Source organism: Hyperolius riggenbachi, chromosome 3 (genome assembly GCF_040937935.1).
Source record: "Hyperolius riggenbachi isolate aHypRig1 chromosome 3, aHypRig1.pri, whole genome shotgun sequence".
NCBI lineage: Eukaryota > Metazoa > Chordata > Amphibia > Anura > Hyperoliidae > Hyperolius > Hyperolius riggenbachi.
The window spans coordinates 493,855,224-493,867,597 of record NC_090648.1 but is presented as its reverse complement, the minus strand read 5'-3'; the positions used below and the strand labels follow the sequence as shown (position 1 = coordinate 493,867,597).

Sequence of the window (12,374 nt, the reverse complement as noted above, 5' to 3'; positions counted from 1 at the left end):
GTTATGTAACCCGCACATAGTGTGCTGCCCTACACCACCAGGCAGCACGGGGGCATAGTGGGCAGCACAGTGGCGTAGTGGGCAGCACAGTGGCGTAGTGGGCAGCACAGTGGCATAGTGGGCAGCACAGTGGCGTAGTGGGCAGCACAGTGGCATAGTGGGCAGCACGGTGGCGTAGTAAGCAGCACAGTGGCATAGTGGGCAGCATAGTGGCGTAGTGGGCAGCACAGTGGCATAGTGAACAGCACAGTGGCATAGTGGGCAGCACAGTGGCATAGTGGGCAGCACAGTGGCATAGTGGACAGCACGGTGGCGTAGTGTTTAGCACTCACTGGGTCCTTGCAGCGCTGGGTCCCTGGTTTGAATCCCAGTCAGGGCGCTATCTGCACAGAGTTTTTATGTTCTCCTTGTGTCTGTGTGGGTTTCCTCCAGGCACTCCGGTTTCCTCCCACATCCCAAAAACATACAGATAAGTTAATTGGTTTCCCCCCAATTTGGCCCTAGACTACGATGCATGCACTACACAATACATACATAGACATATGACTATGGTAGGGGTTACATTGAGTGCCCACCTGAGGGACAGGTATGTGACAAAATAATATAATATGTACAGCGCTGCGGAAGATGTCGGATATTTATAAATAATAATAGTGTGTCCCTCCACGCTCCCTTTAAATTGTAAGCATCTGGAGGTTCTTCCCAGCCCCCCCCCCCCCCCCCCCCCAGTGCATCCAAGTTGATCATGCACCCCCTTTATAGGGTATCCCTCCTATGGACTGACTTGGTCTTGATCTATGTGGACTCTCACCATAATCGAATCTGACGGTTATCTACGATGCAACAAGCCAAATTGATCGTAATTTTGATCAATCTGTGGCATGAATCGGAATTGAGATCAGGCGGTAAATTTTAATCCATCAGATGTGGAGAGGGAGTGGCGGTAGGTCAAATGGCCAAAGCATTGCACTGCAGCAAACACAGCATCGCTGCAGATTGATAGATTTCATGGTGAAATCTATTGAAAATCTGCAGTGTATGGGGGGGGGGGGGGTCGATCTCTCTTCTGACCAGATTTAGATCAGAGAGGAATTCACCTGTTTGCCACATTGAGCAGAAATCTTAGCATGTATGGCCACGGTCCACCTTAAAGGAACCTGAAGTGAGAGGGATATGGAGGCTGCTATAGTTATTTCCTGTTAAACCATGGCATGCCAGTTGCCTGGCAGCCCTGCTGATCTCTGTGGCTGCAATAGTGTCTGAATCTCAATTGCAGCAAAAATATATAATTGAGTGTCCTCCCCTGTTATAAAATTGCACCACTCTATTCAGATATTCAGAGGAGCTGCACTGGTACTCCTTGATTACTCACTAAACAACAAATGCATGACCAATGCTGCTTCATGTGCATCAAAAATTCAAATTTTATTATGTGACAGATTTCACCTTCCAAATGGTCCACAAAAACTGATAAAAACATCTATAAACACATGAATCAGCACAGTGGTGCCCAAATGTTTTTACCACTGACCGCAGACTATGATTGTTCTGTCCAAATCGCCCAGCTTACAGTCTATGCCAGGGGTTCTCAAACTGGGTGCCGCGGCACCCTGGTGCGCCTTGAGCACCTGCCAGGGGTGCCTCGGGGGTTCATCCCCATCCTTTGGGAGGTGCTGCTGAATAAGGTTCATAACAGCATTTCAGTAGTTATTTTTGCTGAGGGGTGCCTTGAATGAAAATTCAGAGCCATCAAAGGCGCCCTCACCCAAAAAAGTTTGAGAACCACTGGCCTATGCAAAAAATGGACGACCCGCAATCAATGTTGGTCATATGTGGTCCCACCACCGGCGCACACCGAGGCCTCACACACATACTGATGTTCCTATATAGTAAACTTCTCATGTTATAGAGTCCTCCTTCCGTTGTTATATTAAGTTGGTTACTTCCCCCTTAAATCACTCGCTGCAAGTCTGCTGTCACGTATTGCATTGTCTTCAATGGGGTTATCACAATGTCTCTATATATTAACTAATCCACCATCACTGTTACATGCATGTCTTTCGGTTTTACCGTTTTGGATGCAGTTCCTGTTGCCTGGTGCAAAGGAGTGTGTGTCACTTGCGTAGGTATCGCCGTGTAGCGCGGATCACCACCGCCGCATACCTCTTTCAGAGATCTTCATCTCCCACCTTATGTTGGACTTCGGGGGCTTGCAGAGAGGCGTCCCTTCAATCCGCACTGCTCCCCTCCATGTAGCTCCACCGTCCGGGATGATGGGTCTCCGTGTAGAGCAGCGGTTTGCGTGTGACCACATGAGCGCTCACTGTGCTGGTCCCCGCCTCCTGCTTACGCGTTTTGCCCCGCCCACAGGGCTTTTTCAAAGCAAATGACGGCTAGTGCTTTCCGTTTCTTTCCTCCTTATATCAGTAGTCTCAGTGGGAGTGATCGGCTGTCATTCAACACAACAGTTATACAGAATTTTATTCTCCAGCATGTCCCTTATATTAAAAGGACTCCGAGCAGTGCAGAAACTATGGAAAGATGCATTTTGAAGCTCTTTTTCTCCTCTTTCCAACGATATATAAACCGCCTCCCTACGCCTTTTAGTTTTCGCTATTTTCGCGATCGAAATTGCAGCCACTGCAATTTTGATCGCGAAAATATCGAAAACTAAAAGGCGTAGAGCGGCGGTTTATGTGTCGTTGGAAAGAGGAGAAAGAGAGCTTCAAAATGGTATGCATCTTTCCATAGTTACTTGTATTACACAGGACGACTTTTACCCAGCTCCATTCAGCTGCCGACTTTGGGGAAAAGTCTTGCTGTGTAATACAAGTAACTATGGAAAGATGCATACCGTTTTGAAGCTCTCTTTCTCCTCTTTCCAACGACACATAAACCGCCGCCCTACGCCTTTTAGTTTTCGATATTTTCGCGATTGAAATCGTGGTGGACGCGATTTCGATCGGGAAAATAGCGAAAACTAAAAGGCGTAGGGCGGTGGTTTATATATCGTTGGAAAGAGGAGAAAGAGAGCTTCAAATGGTATGCATCTTTCCATAGTTTCTGCACTGCTTGGAGTCCCTTTAAATATTAATCAACATCCTTTTTTTTTCGTCATAATCTCGGCTTGCACCTTAACATCAGATCAGGTTTGATACTAAGATTGCATTTTTTTTTTTTGCCACATCTACTTTTTCAATAGGCCTTGATCAATTCACACTCATTATGACCATAACTTGGAAGTACACCATATTAAGATCAGAATTCAACCCATAGGGGATTCTGGTACCCAAACGGTAAATCCAGCCAGCCTCTATCTTGTAGAGTTAATTTTCAATATTTCCTCCTCTTATTGGGATCTTCTGCTTCACTATCCCTTTATATTTTAATCCTTTTGGGCTCCTATTATGACATTTTTCAAAGTGTGTTCCTAGTGGTCTATCCTTTTGTTGCATTTTCAATATTATTGATGTGCTCACCAATTCTCGTTCCCAATCTTCTTTCAGTTTTGCCCACATACATCAAATTACAAGGACATTGAATACAATAAACCACTCGCTCAGAGTTACAATTAATATTGTCCCGAATTTCATAACGTTTGTCACCCCTTGCGGTTTCAAAATATTTGGTTCTTTCAACATATTTACAAACATTGCACCCCCCCCCCCCCCCACACACACACACATTGAAACATGCCCAATTTTGCAAAAAAATTATCCAGCCACGTCTGTTTTAGCTTTGTATTAAACTCAGATCTTACCGATATGATTTTTTAGATTGGGTGAAACAAGAATGCAGCTAATTCAGTCACACTTTAGTCTGAGCACCTGATCAGCATGCTTGTTCGGGGCTATGGCTAAGAGTAATATGCTAGGTACACACAATGCAATTTCCTGTCAGATTGAGGGGTAATCTGCATACCTCCCAGCTTTTTGAAATGAGAAAGAGGGACACTTAAAGAGACTCCATAACAAAAATTGCATCCTGTTTTTTTATCATCCTACAAGTTCCAAAAGCTATTCTAATGTGTTCTGGCTTACTGCAGCACGTTCTACTATCACCATCTAATCTCTCTCTTGTCAGACTTGTCAGCCTGTGTCTGGAAGGCTGCCAAGTTCTTCAGTGTGTTCTGTGATGCATCTCCCCCCTCCAGGCCCCTCTCTGCACACTGCCTGTGTATTATTTAGATTAGGGCAGCTTCTCTCTTATCTTTTACAAGCTGGATAAATCCTCCTCTGAGCTGGCTGGGCTTTCACATACTGAGGAATTATACAGGCAGAGCTGTCTGCACTCTGCAGGAAGAAACAGCCTGGCACTTCAGTGGAAGATAGCTGCAGGGGGAAAGAAACACACAAATGATCTCTTGAGATTCAAAAGGAAGGGTGTATACAGCCTGCTTGTGTATGGATGTATTTTCTATGTGTGGACATACTGTACATCAACCTACTTCCTGTTTTGGTGGCCATTTTGTTTGTTTATAAACAAACTTTTTAAAACTGTTTTTAACCACTTTTAATGCGGCGAGGAGCTGCGAAATTGTGACAGAGGGTAATAGGAGATGTCCCCTAACGCACTGGTATGTTTACTTTTGTGCGATTTTAACAATACAGATTCTCTTTAAGCCACGCCCCTGCCACACCCCTGATCACTTCCCTAGTCACGCATACCATAAAGATTTCATAAGAAAAATATGTTGTTTTATAATTCAAACCACACTGGTCCTTTCTAACCTGGTTCATTTTCCTTCATATTAAAATTTTAACCACTTAATGACAATCAGACTTCTAAAAACGTCCTGCTAGAGCCAATTAACGGCTCCAGGACGTTTTTATAAGTCAAACAGTGCTGCTGGCTTGCGTGCATTTACGATTAGTGAGAGAAAAAAAAACATAGAAAAAATACACCTTTATTTCCAAATAATATATTGTCACCATACTTTGTACTAGGGACATAATTAAAATGTTGTGATAACCAGAACAAATGTGTGTGTGTGTGTGTGTGATTTATGTACAGTAGCAGTGTTTATATTCAAATTATAGGGGCTGAAATTGGAGAAATAGTGTATTCTTTCATTTTTTCATTGTTTTCCCCTATAAAATACATAGAAAATAATGTAATTACTGAAAACAAATATCAACCCCAAAAAGCCTAATTGGTGGTGAAAAAAAACTAAATATATATCATGTCATTGTGATTAGTAGTGATTAAGCTATTGGCAAATGACAGGGATGAGCGCTGAAAGGTGAAAATCGCTCTTGTCCATTGTCCATTAGGATAAAAAACGCTTTGGGATGAAGTGGTTAAAATTAGTAATATATCAATTTAAAGGATGGGAATAAAGTTTACAGTCAAGGAAACACTTTTTAGTAGAGAAATATATGTATTTACATAAGAGGGACAAAGTCCTGAAAGATGGACAAATGAGGAGGAAAGAGGGACAGAGGAACAGGGCTCCCAAAGAGGGACTGTCCCTCCAAAAGAGGGAAAGTTTCCAAACTTTTTCTTTAATTAAAGCGGTATAAAACCCTTATATAATATTCAATAAAAACATGTTTTCCTACTTTTTATATGCCATACGGTTATATTTGCTTTTGTGTATAAGCATTATTATTCATTTAGAAATTACAAGTTCCCAAAGTCCACTTTTTTTGCTCTGAGAGCTGACTTTGCATTTTATTCCTAACTGGTTTATTCATCTTGTAATGTAAGCAGAAATGTTGTCTGAGTGTCTGACTGTGTTCAGGAGAGTCTACAGTGTCAGAGAAGTGTTTACTTTATTGTATCAAGTGAGGAATTTAAACACAAGATAACATTATCTCTAGTTCGGATGTGTCCAGGTCGGCATCTTCTGCGCCTGCACGAGCACAGGCCGCGCAGCTCGCAATCGCGCTCAAGTGGCTTGGGGCATTCTGCGCAGGCGCAGAAGATGCCGATCTGGGAAGGACGGCACCTCCAACAGAGGGACCCCAGGCCACCAGATGGGAGCAGAGTTGCGGCGAGGGACATATCGGCTGGAGGAAGCCCCGGGTAAGTAGAACTTTTTTTTTTTTGTTAACCTCCCTGGCAGTATGCAGTTTCAGAGGCTGCGTCCGTGGGAGGATTTTTTTTTAATAAAATGTAATTTATATGCTTAACCACTTGAGGACCCACCCTTTACCCCCCCCCTTAAGGACCAGCGTTAGTTTTTGTGATCTGTGCTGGGTGGGCTCTGCAGCCCCCAGCACAGATCAGGGTGCAGGCAGAGCGACCAGATCGCCCCCCTTTTTTCCCCATTAGGGGGATGATGTGCTGGAGGGGTCTGATCGCTCCTGCCTGCTGGGTGTTGCGGGGGGGGCACCTCAAAGCCCTCCTCCGCGGCTAAATTCCTCCCCTCCCTCTCCTACCTGCTCCCCCCCGGAGATCCGCGCTGCACAGGACAGTATCCGTCCTGTGCAGCCAGTGACAGGACGTCCCCTGTCACATGGCGGCGATCCCCGGCCGCTGATTGGCCGGGGATCGCCGATCTGCCTTACGGCGCTGCTGCGCAGCAGCGCCGTACAATGTAAACAAAGCGGATTATTTCCGCTTGTGTTTACATTTAGCCTGCGTATTCACGGAGCCCCCCGCCGTGAATTGACAGGAAGCAGCCGCTCGCACGAGCGGCTGCTTCCTGATTAATCAGCCTGCAGCTGGCGACGCAGTACTGCGTCGCTGGTCCTGCAGCTGCCACTTTGCCGACGCACGGTATAAGCGTGCGGTCGGCAAGTGGTTAAGCTAGCACTTTGCGAGCAAACTATGCCCCCCAAGCCCCGCCGGACCTAACTAAACCCCCCAATCGCCACCGGCAATATTTAACCTTCCGCGAGAGCCGCAGCTTCACCATTTAGCTTCATTCGTCGCTATAGCGACGATCGGACATGACGTCTGACGTCATGGTCAGCCCCGATCCTCCCCATAGCGAAGCCTGGAGCTAGCTGATTGGGAGGCTGCGCCATCGCAGGATCCCCGGGGGGTACGTATTACGGCGACAATACAACCCCCCCCCCCCTGGAAGGTGGAGAGCGGCGAAACTTGGGGGGCATAATTAGCTAGCCAAGTGCTAGCTTAAGCATATAAATCACAATTCATTAAAAAAAATCCTCCCAGGCCCATGTGATCCTCTGCGGCGGCTAGCCCGAGCATAGCCCGAGCTACCGCCAGGGAGGTTAACGTCCTCGGATCTTCTCTTTAAGAAAAAACTCTGTTGCATGATCTTGTACCTAGTTGTCTGTCTCCCTATTTACCTATTGTGCTGCACTGTGTAATACGTTGGTGGTACAATAAATAATATAATAACTTTGATTTCTGTGCTGTGACAGATATGACTGCTGCAGGGGGTATGTAGGTGCTGCAGTTAAAGAGACTCTGAAGTCTCAAAAAAAGTATTTTATTTAACTAATATGTTTAACATCTTTGCCCTAACTAAACCGCCATATTCCCGCTGCTTAAATCTAACTAAACCCCCCAAACTCCCCGGGGGGCAATCCGGGCATCGTTTCCATGTGAGGCAGAGCTATGAGCCGCAGCTCTGCCTCACGCGCGTCTGTCAGCCCGGATCGCCACCTCTCCCCCCGCCCCTCTCAGTCTTCCTTCACTGAGAGGGGTGGGGAGAGGCAGAGATCCGCCGCTGGCAGACGCGTGTAGAGGCAGAGCTGCAGCTCATAGCTCTGCCTCACACAGAAGCGCACAGGGCAGCAAAATGCACGATCAAGAAAGTCGTGGATTTTGCAGGGGAGAGGGAGGGAGCGTTTGGGGGGATTTCGATTATAGCGGCGGGAATGCGGCAGTTTAGTTAGGGCTTATATGTTAAACACATTTATTAAATAAAAAGATTGCTTTTTGGAGGCTTCAGTGTCTCTTTAAGGCCTGGCAGAGCATTAAAAAGGAGGAAACCGTCCCACTGTCTCCTGATCCCTTCCAGCTTCTTCTGGGCCATAAACCCCAGAAGTGGAAATATCCACACCATAGGCTAGCTCAACATGTGGCTAAAGCAGCCCGTCTCCATCTTGCCCGTCAGTGGCTGAAGCCCACCCTCTCATTTGACTTAGCAGATGCCATCATTATGGAAATACTTATTTCAGAGAGATTATTAGCAATAATTAATGATGCAACTCTGCCTTTCACCCGAACCTGGCAACCTTGGCTTTCAGCCTCGGCCTCACTGAGTCTTCGATCCTGTGCTCTCTCCTTCTAGGGGTGACGCCCCCCCCCCCCCCCCCACGCTGGATGTACCTAGCTAAAATGTTAAAATGACCTGCATGTTTTGTTTTTTGTTCTTATATGTTGTACATATGTTAATGTAACTAAAAACGTAATGCCCTTTGATAAGGGAATACTGATTTGCTGTAAGACTTTATCTGAATTTTTCTCAATAAAATATTTTGAAACTAAAAAGGAGGAAACCCAGCATCTGGGGATGTCCATGAGTTCAAGACTTTAGGCTGTCATTATCAAAGGGTTTTCAACCAAGTATTAGGCTAGGTTCGGTCACAATGTCAATCGGTCATGCTTTTGGCGGCACCAATTTTCATGGTCGATCGGCCACCAAATCGGTAGATGTATGGGCACTTTATGCCTTCCCAGGGAGGCCTGGAACCTGAGGGATGAAAAAAACAAACACATTGAAATGAATTACAGATCATTATTATTATTTCGCCTTCTTTCCCCAGCGATTGGCTCTGGATATATTATTTAGCGGATCATACAGTTCTACATTCCTGTTAGCAGTTAAGTCTTCTTGAAGTTATTTTTCTTAGATAAGAGGCAGAAATTCATGGACAGCTGGGGCACACTGACATAATTCATTAGGCTTTGTGTCCTCATTATCTTCTGGTTGAAACAAAATATTTCAACTTTACATTCCATTCTCACACAACCGTCCTGTGTGGGAAACAAGAGACCCTGTATTACACATCTGTGGAGTGCTTACAGGAAGTCTGGCTTGCAAGCGGCCATATTTTATTATTTTACTTCACTGACCCCATGAGTCCAACAGCCCCAACAATTCCAGAGACTGACCTTATCTGGGACTTTTGTTTTGACTCCGCATTCCTCGCTGTAATGGGATAGTCTCCAATAAGATCAGTAAAATCTCACTCCAACCTGAATTATCGCAAATTCTTTCTGTTCTAAGAAAGCAAACTTTTGTTTTTCTTAGCATCTTAGTAAGGGGGCTTTTAGGACCATTGTAGTCCCTTACACACTCCAATGAGTTCTGGGTCACCATGAGCTTGCTGGTTAGTCTGTGCCTCTCGGATTCACAAGCCCTACTCCATAGAGCCAAATTAATCCATGCCATGCACTGATGAGGATCAAGCAATCCAAAACAGTCTGTATGCATGTTGGATTATTATGACTCTGTACAAATTGACAAGCTGACACATCATTGCATTCCAGCGGTTCTGGAGGTGTGTTTAGCTTCTAAGGGTACAATGGTTAATTTGCACATATTCAGCAGTGATGCATCATGGGAGACATCTCAAGCTCACTCCAACCTGAATTATCACAAATTCTTTCTGTTTTAAGAAAGCAAACTTTTTAAAAGCAGCACAGCAGTCAGATCTGAAGCCCTTGTGATGGCTGGACATGCCTTGTACTAAGTGTCATCAAAAATTAATCAACCAATTATGATCTGGGTTTAATTGTTAAAGCGAACCTCCAGACTAAAAATCTACTCAGCAACACTGAAAAGGCTTGGTGTTCCTTTAACAGTTTCACAGCATCAGAACTTTGTTTTTCTTACCCAAGCCTCATTTTTAGCTGCATAGAACTAGAAGAAAACTGCCCAGGCATTTTTCCCCTGATGCTGTGCAAAGCATGATGGGATTTCTGATGATGTTGTTCTTGTTCTGCTGTTTTGGTGCAAATGTTTTTTTTTATTTTGAATTTGAGATTTGAAGCTTAGTGCACACAGCTGGGAGGGGTGATCAGGATACAGGACAGTTGGAACTGTGTCTCATGCTCCCTGTCACCTCCTTTCAACCAAAAAGATGGCTGCCCCCATGAAATCACAAACATTTGCCTGTTGTTTTAAAACAGGGTGGGTAAGAGATTGTATTACCTATCTATTGTAATTATCATAACTAATGTAACTTAATGACAGTATGTTTGTTTAGGCTAAAGTTCCCCTTTAACCTGTGAAAATAAAAGAAATTATGTTTAGAAACTATTTTATGTGGTAACAATACATGGGTGGATCAATAATTAAGAGGGTCCAAGCAGCTTTTTTTCTGTACTTTGTCCTGGTTTCTAATAGCTGTAGGAGCTGCCATTTCCCCCTCCCCTCCACTCAGCCCTTATTTATCCAGGAGAAGGTGTGAATGTAATCAAGTGTGACTTCACTAAATTGATTGCAGTACAGTGTTCTATCTGCCCACTGTTTTGTTTTTTTGTTTGCTCACTGCTACAGCTTATTACAGCAATCCTTATCTGCCTGCTCTTTCTGGGGATGGCAGGTTGTTGAAATAGAGCAATAAAAGCCATTTTATTTTTTTGGCTTAACACACCAGCTTTATTGAAGTAAAAGATAACAGGACATAAAAAGGATCACAGAATAATATATAAATATTGCAGGAATATTGCTAACGTAATATTATGCATAACAGTTACGAAATCTGGGAAAATATGTTACATCAAGTAGTATTATTATTATTATTTATTGTATTTATAAAGCGCCAACATATTACTCAGCGCTGGACATTAGTTTAGGTTACAGACAATATTTAGGGGTGACAAACAGCAACATGACAATACAGGAATACAAGAAAGACCAGATCATACAGCACAGTATGAGTACAAGGTAATGCTTAGTCACTGGAGGGGAGCATGGAGATTAGGCAAGTTAGGTTCACTCAGATGCATAGCATGGGTTCACAGTAATGGAGGTGCATGATCAGGTAGGGCACAAAAGGAGGAGGACCCTGCCCAAAGGCTTACAATCTAGAAGGAGAGGTAGGGACACGAAAGGTAGGGACCAGAGTTCACTATCCTACTGGACTCCCCTTTGGTGAGTCTCTGCGATCTCAGGATATCTACTATATTCCGGAGGAATCTGTAGTGTGCAACATCGCTGGTGAAACGACACCATTTGAAAGTTCTGCGGACCACCTATCAAACTCGTTTACAACCTTATAATGTGGGTTGTTGGAATCTGGTAAGCCTTGCTTCTTTACCCTTTTGTTCGAAGATCCTGTATACCAAAAAATGATGAAAGCTGTATTACTATAGACCTACGGTGACTTTATATATTCAGGGACCAGAGTTCAGCTGTGGGTTTAGAGCAATTGTGAGGGGTAGTAGGCCAGAGTGAAAAGGTGAGTTTTGAGGGCCTACTTGAAGGTGTTGAAGGAGGGGGCTGCCCTAATGAGTGGAGGTAGGGAGTTCCATAGTGTTGGAGCGGCTCTTGAGAAGTCCTGGAGGCGTGCATGGGACTGGGTGATGCGGGGGACGGTCAGGCGAAGTTCATTGGAGGAGCGGAGTGAGCGGCTTGGTGTGTATCTCTGAGTAAGATCAGAAATGTAGTATTGGAAAGAGTGGAGTATTCTGAGTAGTACCAACGGAAAAAGTAAAAAAAAAAAAATCAATAAGCGCCATGCCAACAGTGTCACATACATCAAGATATTAATTGTTTCCTGAACAACAATTCAAGTAAAACATGTGAGGTGTTAACCAAACCCCTGGCTGGTCCCACCAGGCCAGATCACCCTCAAGTGTAAAATTAGCTTCACTCTATGGACTACTAGTAACAAATATAACCATGGTCTAAGAATAAAGGGCAATGCCGTTAGCAATGTTAGGTATGTGGCGAGGAGATCCATGTATCCCAGATTAATGTATGCTTAGTTGCGACACCCCTAAATTGATAGCCTGGTGGAAGGGAAGAGTAGCAATCAGGGCCGAGGCAAAGGCAAGAGAGGCTCCAGCCGCAGGGCGCAGTGTAGAAGGGGGAGCACAAATCACTCAGCTATCATTCCCCTATTGTGTTTGAAGCAGAGAGAAATAAGAAAAGGGGATACATGACAGTGACTGCAAGCCAGATAACTAGAGATTACGGTGTTGGGGAGGTTGTGGGCCCTGTGGCCCTCTTAGTCTAATAGCAATCAGTGTGTAATGGCTGGGGTGGTAGGGATGGAGGGGCGCACTTTGGTGTCTCAGCCTTGGGTGCTGGAGGACCTTGTCCCGCCTCTGAGTAGCATTAACGGCATTTATCCAGTCAGCCAAGGAGGGTACAGTGGGTTGTAACCAGTGCTGCATAAGCAGCTTGCGGGCAATGAGGAGAGGATGCAAAAAATAAACAGTTTTTTATATTTGCCCCTTGAACCCGGGGGCACCAGATTCAATAAGCAGAGAGCTTGGGG

General features: G+C 44.7%; 2 protein-coding genes across 3 annotated transcripts in view; one reads left to right on the top strand and one right to left on the bottom strand.

Moving 5' to 3' along the window:
- AMN1 (antagonist of mitotic exit network 1 homolog) overlaps positions 1-12,374 on the top strand; it is a 143,589-nt gene that overhangs the window by 73,631 nt on the left and 57,584 nt on the right. The window lies entirely within an intron of this gene.
- ETFBKMT (electron transfer flavoprotein subunit beta lysine methyltransferase) overlaps positions 8,846-12,374 on the bottom strand; it is a 108,827-nt gene continuing 105,298 nt past the window's right edge. Inside the window, exon 5 of the transcript XR_011030592.1 lies at positions 8,846-8,898. The gene's annotated coding sequence lies outside the window, so the exon portion shown is untranslated. The remainder of the gene's footprint in view (positions 8,899-12,374) is intronic.